The following is a 9,366-nucleotide window of genomic DNA, read 5'->3' on the forward strand; positions in this document are numbered from 1 at the left end:
CTATTCTATTCTATTCTATTCTATTCTATTCTATTCTATTCTATTCTTAATTTATTTGGTTTTTCAAGACAGAGTTTCTCTAATTAGCCCTGGCTGTCCTGGACTCACTCTGTAGGCCACGCTGGCCTCAAACTCAAAAAGATATACCTGCCTCTGCCTCCCAAGTGCTCTAATCCACCATTTTTTTAAGGTTAGAGAAGAAAAAGTCAATTTTCACTTTCACAGAATTGATTTGTATGTATTAGTCTACATGACTATCAGGTACTTACAGTTTACAGTATTATAAAGTATCTCAGAACAGGGATAGTTTAGAATCAGATATCCATAGTTACGCTGGTGTTCTTGATGGTACTAAATACGTTTATATTTTCACATCAGCTTTCCAATCCTTTGACACCAAATGGGATTCACAAATTCAATTAAATCCTAACACTTTGTACCTAGAGTTGATGTCAGATGCCATTAGTTAAGCTCAGTCTCATCAGTCAGAGACACTTGTGAGGGTAGGCAACATCCCAAACACCATACTTCCAGCTAACCAGCCATAAATTGGTAGTTTTTGTGATATTTTTCTGGGGGGTTGATAATTGCTACGATGGCTCACAGAACTTCAGGGAACCTTGTATGTACTGGGTTATTACGAAGAATAAAATTCTGGCTGGTACGGTGTAACATGCCTATAATTCCTGCCAGCACCCAGAGGACTGAGGCAGTGGGGTCATAAGCTTGACACCAGCCTAAGGTACGTAGCCGGTCTGTGTCTCCACGTAAACAAAGGTATAACCTGAAGACAGGAGGATTGGTTTAAGGTCATCCTCAGATATGTAGCAAGACCAAGGTGAGCCTAGCCGAGAGAGGGAGAGAAAAAGAGAGGAATGAGGATACAACTTAGTAACAATTAGCAAAATGGTAGTGGGCATGGTGGCTCATGTTTGTATTCCTCATAGTCAGGAGACTGAAGCAGGAGGACTGCTAACCAGTCAAGCCTAACCTGGGCTACATACTGAGTTCCAGGTCAACCTGGGCTACAGTGTGAGACTCCTGACTCAATGAACAAAAGCAAAATTTAAAAAACAGAACCAAACCCCAAACAAGTGGGACAGGTACAAAGAAAGAGGAATGAGGATAGGCTCCCTCCCGGCTTCCATGCTCCTCTGGGATGCCACCTACTGGCATGTGGATGTGTTCACTAACCCAGAAGGTTCTATGAACCCTGTTATTTAGGGATTCATTAAATCATCAGGAATAAAGTCAGTCTCTAGGCTCTTTCCTGTTCTTTGAGAAGAGTGAAGAGAGCTGAAAATCCCAGCCCTTTCACTGTGATTTGGTCTTTGTGGTGACCATCCTGAAGCTATCTAGGGCTCCACCAAGAGTGATCTTGCCTCACGATGCATAATGTGTGTAATGCATTACAATTTCTAAACATCATATATTGTTTTTCTAACTTTATGCATATTTTAAAACTATGTGTGTGTATTCAAGCACATCACTGGAAATTTACAGAGGTCAGAAAATAGCTCCTTCCATATGGGTTCCAGGAATTGAGCTAAGGTCGGGATTCATACCAAGTGCCTTTACCTACTGAGGCACTGTGTTGGTTCCTTTTCTTTAGATGAAGCCTCACTATATAGTCCTGGCTGGCCTAGAACTTTCTATGTAGATCAGACTACCCTCACACTCACAGAGATCTACCTGCCTTTGCCTCCCAAATGATGGGATTAAAGGTGTGTACCACCATTTCTACCTTTGTAAAAATTTAATGCCTATGATACGGTTAATTTTAGATTTTAATTATTTTATTCCTGAGGTGTGTGCTTGTGTGTCTGTTTGTGAGCATGCATACATGAGTGTGTGCCACATGTGTGGGAATGCCTGGGAAGGCCAGAAGAGGATGTCAGATGCCTTGCAACTGGAGTTACAGTCAGCTGTGAGCTACCCAGTATGAGTGCTGGGAATGAAGCTCGAGCTCTTTGGAAGAACAGCCAAGGATCCTAAACACTGTGCCACCTCTCTAGCCCTTCATATATTCTTTATAGAAATTCATGTAGGGTTGAAAGAAGCTCATTATGAACACTTATAACTAACAAAAGATGCTCTTATTTATTCGGTAAATTCCAATTTAGGACACTGCACCAGGAACTGGGGACAGAAACCAAATATGTGCTTCTCATGATTCCACAGATGTCCCCTAGGCCAGAAAAGGGCATCAGATCTCCTGCTTCTGGAGTTACAGATGGTTGTGAGCCTTTATGTGGGTGCTGGGAATCAAACCTGGGTCCTCAGCCAGTCATCGTAGATGATCTATCTCTCCAGCCCCTCACATTTTCTCATATAAGCCAGTGGATGTTGTACTTTTATCTTCATTGTTGATATAATAAAGCAAGAACAAAGAAGAATCTTGCCAGGAAAACATGGTATGTATCTGGGGATGCAATGATCTGGAAATGATTTGAGTGTTGCCCAAAGGCTCGTTGCTGGAGGTGTAGACCCTGTGTGAGGGGTAGAAGAAGCTTAGACAGAGGGAGCTTACTGTGTGATGATTAGCTGTGATTGTCCTTGGAAGGGACTAATGTTGATCTTGGGAAGAGATTCAGCTCTTATAAGAGCTGTTGTTGTAAAGACACACACTGGGGTGAATCCCCATTATTGGGAAGCTGAGGCAGGAGGATTACTATGAGTTCAAGCCAGCTTGAGCTACATAGTGAGTTCCAGATTATTCTGGACTAGCCACAGGATGAGACCCTGTCTCAGACAAAACAAAACCCAATAAATAAACAGATTTTTAAAAGTTTAAAGAAATTTTAATTCAGAACACAGCTGTTCAGACAAGAGATCACAACCAAAGACCTTGTAGGTTTGTGTGATCAACTGGAATGCAGACACGCTGAGCAGTGGTGGCACATCCTTTTACTTGCAGGAGACAGAGGCAAGCAGATCTCTGAGTTCAAGGCCAGCCTGGAGCAAGTTTCAGGTAAAGAAAAGCTTAGGTCCAGACATGGTGATCCATACCTTTAATCTCAAACAATGAAGGTGAAGTTAGTTTGTAGAAAGAAGAATCCATATTTGAAAATGATGTCTAATTAGGTGGCAGGAAAAGTGATAATCGGAGAGAGATTTGACAGAAAAGGATACTACCAACTATCACAAGAAAAAAGAGTAAAGGGAAGCTACTTAAGGGAACAGCACAGTGAATGAGAGGGAGAGAAGACAGTTTTACAGAGAGAGTTTGAAAACAAAACAAGCTAAACACAGATGAAGTCAGAACGAACAAACAGAGTGAGAAGGAGCCAGAAGAGAAGAGCCAACTGCTGGAGTTAAGTTTGAGGGCAAGCAGAGCAACCCAGAGGCTGAGAGAAAAGCCAGTTTCAATCAGTCAGCTTGGAGAGGAGTTTGAGCCAGGACAGCTGAGTTGAACCTGCCATCCAGAGCTCAGGAAGAACGGGAAAGGGTGAGCTTATTAAGCAGTAAGTCTCAGAGGCTGAAAACATTCTAGATCTAGGTTAGATTGTACCAAGGCTAGAAACTTGCAGGACTGTGCCTAGGTTACCAGTCCGAGGCAGTAAAGCTCTGAGGTGACAATTACATCAGGCAAATAAAAGTTACTTTTACACAAAAGAGAGTGAGAATAAAAGGAAACCAGAGAAAACAAATGAAGAGCAAAAGCATATTGTGTCTGGCCACCTCTGCACACAGCTATTTTCCTGTCCACTACTAGGCCATGATGCTGTGATACAGCCATGAGTTCCTCACCAGGATGTAGGCATCACACTGTGTGGACCCTCCAGCCACCAGCATCATGAGTCAAGTGTATAATATAGGCTAGCTGATCTGAGGAGTGTTTATTATTGCTGCTGTTTTTTTCTTCTGTTTGTTTGAGGTGCTAGAGGACGAAGCTAGGTCTCATGCCCTTGTCCTCTCCTCTTTACTCTTCCCTCCCCTCCCCTCCATTCTCTTCTCTTTTTACTTCCTACTCATACTTCCTACCCTGAACTTAGCTAAGACTTAAATACCATCTTAAGACTGTTATTGCTGCTGCTGCTGTTGTAGCACAGGCCAGCCTGTAGATACTCTGTTAGCTGAAGATAACCTCAATTCCCTGGTCCCTCTGTCTCTACTTCCCAAACGTTAGAGATCTAGGCATAGCTCACTTGCTTGGCTAGTATGCTTAAGGTCTAGAGTTCTTGTCTCTAACACGATATAGATAGATAGATAGATAGATAGATAGATAGATAGATAGATAGATAGATACAAAACAAGGACAGCCTTTAAAATGTTTCGCTATGTATTTATTTACTTGTCTGCGTGTGTCTGCGCGTGCGCATGTGTGCACGTGTGCAAGCTTGCGTAGGTGGGATTACCTGAGTGTATGTGTAGAGGTCAGAGAACATCTTGCAGGAGTTAGTTCTCTCCTTCCACCCTGTGGGTCCTGGCTGCCTTTACCTGCTGAACAATTTTGTTGTTTCTGAGACTGGGTCTGGCTGTATCTTGAGGACTGGCCTTGAACTCCAGGTCCGCCGCCTCAGCCTGCTGAGTGGCTGGGATTACAGGCATTCGCTACCATGCTCCTGTCTCAGAATCAGTTTTATTGAGCTAGAATCTACCCTCTGAAAATCTGTGATTTTTTTGGTTAGTGTTTCTGTTTTACCTAATTTTACTGTTTTTGTTTTGTTTTGTTTATCACAATGGTGGGGATTGGACATAGGCCCTTGTGCATGTCAGGCAAGTTACTTGACACTGAGTGACCCCAATCCCATTTTTTTTGTTGTTTTGTTTGCTTATTTTTTTTGTTATTTTATTTTTGTTATTTTATTCTTTGATATTTTCACACATGTCTATAAAGAATTTCAGTCCTTTTCATTTTCTCTTGCCCTGTCTCACCCCCATGTCACTTTTGAGACATGGTCATGTTAAGTTGCCCAGACTGAGGCTGCACTGAATATCCTCCTGCTTCAGACCCACCCCCAGTTCTGGGATTACAGATGCATGACACCATGCCAAGATTCTATATTCTGTTTATTCTAGATGCTTTATATCATGGAGTCATACAATAAGCCTTTTGTGTCTGGCTTCTTTCACTTACATAATGTTTTCAAGGTTTGTTTGTGTTGTAGTATGTGTTCATACTTAATTCATTTTTATGACTGAGTACTATAACTATAACATATATATATATCATAAATATACCACATATTGCTTGTCAACTCAATAACATTTGTTGGCTATTTGTGTTCCCTCTCTCTCACTCTCTATCTATATCTATCTATCTATCTATCTATCTATCTATCTATCTATCTATCTATCTATCTATCTCTATCTCTATCTCTGAAATGAAATATCTTACTCAGTAGCCCAGGTTTGCTTTGAATTCACTATATAGTTGAAGCTGGTCTCCAGATACACTCCTACTTCAATCTACCAAGTGATGACATTATAAACATAAACCACACCACATCTGGCTGTGTACTGCAGGATATTCGATCCCATTGTGAACCCCAAAATTGTGAACTGTAAAACCCTTTTCTTTGGTGCGGTTGAGCCCTATCACACACCTTTAATCCAAAAGTTTTCTGTACACAGGATTTAATAAATTAACCCTAGGTCAAGAGGCAGAGCAAGAAACCAGCTGACAGGGGTTAAAGGGTAGGAGGGACTTTGAGTTGAGGGATATTTAAGAGAGCATGGAGAAGAAGAAAGGGCTATTAGCTCAAGCTCTGGCTTCAGCTTAGGCTTCAGCTCCTCAGCTCCCTGGCTTTTGGGGATTTGAGCTAACAAGCCTTTGGATTTGGGATTTTTTTGGCCTTTTGCTCCTGTGCACTCAGCTGAGCTAGCGAGCCTTTTGGTTTTTTCCATCCAGACCTGAGTTGAGAAGGAAGGTCAGCTGGGTACTTTCTCTGCCTCTCCGAGCTGGCAGGTTTGCACCCCAGCATCTGCCTCCTGGGTCTTTATTGGTAGAATAGAATGGTCAGGATTTTCCTTCTTTTAAACAACAACTTTGGATACAAGTATTAATGCTGACATGTATTTTCATCTGTCATAGGTATATATTTACCCAATAATAGGATTACTAGGTCAAATGCTATCTGTCTTAGTTATGATGACTACTGCTGTGATGAAATACCGGTGACCAAAGGCAATTTGAGGAGGAAAGGGCTTGTTTTGCTTACGCTTCCATCATCCAAGGAAGTCAGGATAGAATTCAAGCAGAGCAGGAATCTGGAGGCAGGAGCTGATGTGGAGGCTGTGGTTGAGTGGTGCCTACTGGTTTATTTCTCATAGTATCTAAGACCATCAGCCTAGGGTTGTCCCACAGTGGGTTGTGCCCTTACCCATCAGTTACTAATTAATAAAATTCCATACAGGCTTGCCTACAGCCCAGTTTTATGCAGGCAATTTATTAATTGAGGTCTCCTACTCTTAGACAGTTCTAGTTTGTGTCAAGCTGACAGTGTAAAAGGAATTCTTTTTTTATTTGATTTTTATTTTTTTATATTAATCACAGGTTGTTTACTTTGTATCCCAGCCGTTGCCCCCTCTCTCATTTCCTCCCAATCCCACCCTCCCTCCCTCATCTCCTCCCTGCCCCTTTCCAAGTCCACTGCTAGGGGAGATCCTCCTCCCCTTCCATTTGACCCTAGCTTATCAGGTATCTACAGGACTGGCTGCAATGTCCTCCTCTGTGGAATTTTTACTTGCCTGTTTCAGTTGTAGTCTCCAGAGGCTTACTGCCTCTGTCTGCTAATTTAGGCCTAGTCTTGGAGGCTTCTGCCCTCCATACAATCTAACCTAGGCCTAGAATGTTTTCAACCTTTGAGACTTACTGCTTAATAAGCTCACCCCTTTTTGTTTTTACTGAGCTATGGACTGGCTGATTCAGTTCTGGCTCAAACCCTTCTCCTAGCTAGTTTATTCAATCTGGCTTTTCAGTAATCTTTTCTAAGATTCTGCTCCTTCTGGTTCTCTGGCTCATTCGGTCTTCATTTGAGTTCTCTCTCTGCAACCTTTCTGTCTATTACTGTCCCAGTAAAACTGTCTCCTCTCTCCTTATTCTCTGTATTGCTCCCCTAAGTAGCTTCCCTTTCTTTTCTGTTCTCAAGAGAGTTGGGTGTATCCTATTCTGTCAAATCTTTCACTTTTTCTGCCACTCAATTAGACACCACTTTCAAACATCTTTCAAACATTGGTGCTTCTTTCTTTTTTTGTTTTAATTAATTAATTTATTATGTGTACAGTGTTCTCTCTGCATGTATGCTTGCAGGCCAGAAGAGGGCACCAGATTTCATTATAGATGATCGTGAGCCACCATGTGGTTGCTGGGAATTGAACTTGGGACCTCTGGAAGAACAGACAGTTCTCTCTGAGAGATCTGAGCCATCTCTCCAGCCGAAGGGTGCTTCCCTCTACAAACTAAGTTTACCTTCAACTTTTGAGATTAAAGGCATGTACCACCCCGCCTGGACCTAAGCTTTTCTTTACCTGAAACTACTCTATACCAGGCTGGCCTTGAACTCAGATCTGTTTGTCTCTGTCTTCTGTATTAAAGGTGTGTTTGTATTTCAGCCAGATCACACAGACCTAGAAGGCCTTTGGATGTGATCTCTTGCCAGAGCAGCCATGTTCTGAATTAAAATTCCTTCACAATACAGTAATGTAACAATGGCTGTCTTAAAATCAGCCTTTACTCTCAGTCTCTTTTGCCCTCCCACCATCCCTAATCTTCTGGTTGTCAAAAGCTGCCCCTATGGTTAAGGTGTTAACTGTCAAATTTGTATTTAGTCACCTAGCCCAAATGGCCTTTGTAGCCCCATTCCTCAGCAGTAGCCTGTGGAGGTCCAGGTCTGTTGTCTTGTTCTGGCTTAGGGAGACCCAGCCACTCCATCTGTAGCCTCACTGCCTCTCCTTTCTCTACCCACCAAAGCTGTTCAGTCTTCTGAGCCTCTTGCTGTGGAGCTCTGAAAAGTTGGACCCTCTTCTGTACTATTTTTTGAATACATCTTGCTTTTTTCTACCAATTCTCTTTTCCCAAATTTGATCATTTTCAGTGGCTGGCAGCCCAGACACCTTTGATTCTGTTAACAAGTAAATCTGTTTTTTGAGTAATAGCTTTTTTATTTATTGCTGATAAAAGAGAGAAAATTTTCTTAATGGCAAAATACTGAATAAACTAAACTGATTCAAAAAATCTTTTGGAGGGCTGGTTCTGTGGTTAGGAGTACTTGCTGCTTAAGAGTGCTTGCTGCTCAAATTTAGTTCCTAGCTCCCATGTCACAGGCTCACAAAGACATCTAATTCCAGGAGATCTGACGCCCTCTTCTGGTCTCTGTGACTACCTGCACACATGCACACATACAGAAAGACACAAACATATTCATAAACATAAAATTTTTTTAAGGGCTGGAGAGATGGCTCAGCTGTTGAGAGCACTGGCTGGTCTTCCAGGGTCCAGCATTCAATTCTCAGCAACCACATGGTGGCTCACAACCATCTAATGTGATCTGATGCTTCTTTCTGTCATGCAGGTGTACATACATAAAATAAATAAAAGTATTTTTTAAACAATTTTTAGGTGTACAGATTTTAGTAGGTTTATCCTATATTATATGTCTATATGAGTGAGTATATACCATGTGCATCTTTCTGCTTCTGGGATAGTTCACTCAGGATGACCTTTTCCAGATCCCACCATTTACCTGCAAATTTCATGATTTCCTTGTTTTTTATTGCTGAGTAATATTCCATTGTGTATATGTACCACAATTTCTGTATCCATTTCTAAACCGAGGGGCATCTGGGCTGTTTCCAGCTTCTGGCTATTACAAATAAGGCTGCTACAAACATGGTTGAACAAATGTCCTTGTTGTATGCTTGAGACTCTTTTGGGTATATGCCTAGGAGTGGTATAGCTGGATCTTGAGGAAGCGCTATTCCTAGTTGTCTGAGGAAATGCCAGATTGCTTTCCAGAGTGGTTGTACAAGTTTACATTCCCACCAGCAATGGAGGAGGGTTTCCCTTTCTCCACAACCTCTCCAGCATGTGTTGTCACTTGAGTTTTTGATCTTAGCCATTCTGATGGGTGTAAGGTGAAATCTTAGGGTTGTTTTGATTTGCATTTCCCTTATGACTAAGGACGTTGAACATTTCTTTAAGTGTTTCTCTGTCATTCGATATTCCTCTATTGAGAATTCTCTGTTTAGCTCTGGACTCCATTTTTCAATTGGATTGCTTGATTTGTTGCTGTTTAACTTCTTGAGTTCTAAAATCTGTACACCTAAAGAAACTAATCAAGAGGGAGGACTCTTGCTAAAATGCTCAATCCCTATCCAGAAAGGCAAAGAGGATGGACATCAGAAGAAGGAGAAAAGAGGGAA

The sequence above is a fragment of the Psammomys obesus genome, unplaced genomic scaffold, assembly GCF_907164565.1.
Source record: "Psammomys obesus unplaced genomic scaffold, mPsaObe1.curated_primary_1811, whole genome shotgun sequence".
Classification (NCBI taxonomy): Eukaryota; Metazoa; Chordata; class Mammalia; order Rodentia; family Muridae; genus Psammomys; species Psammomys obesus.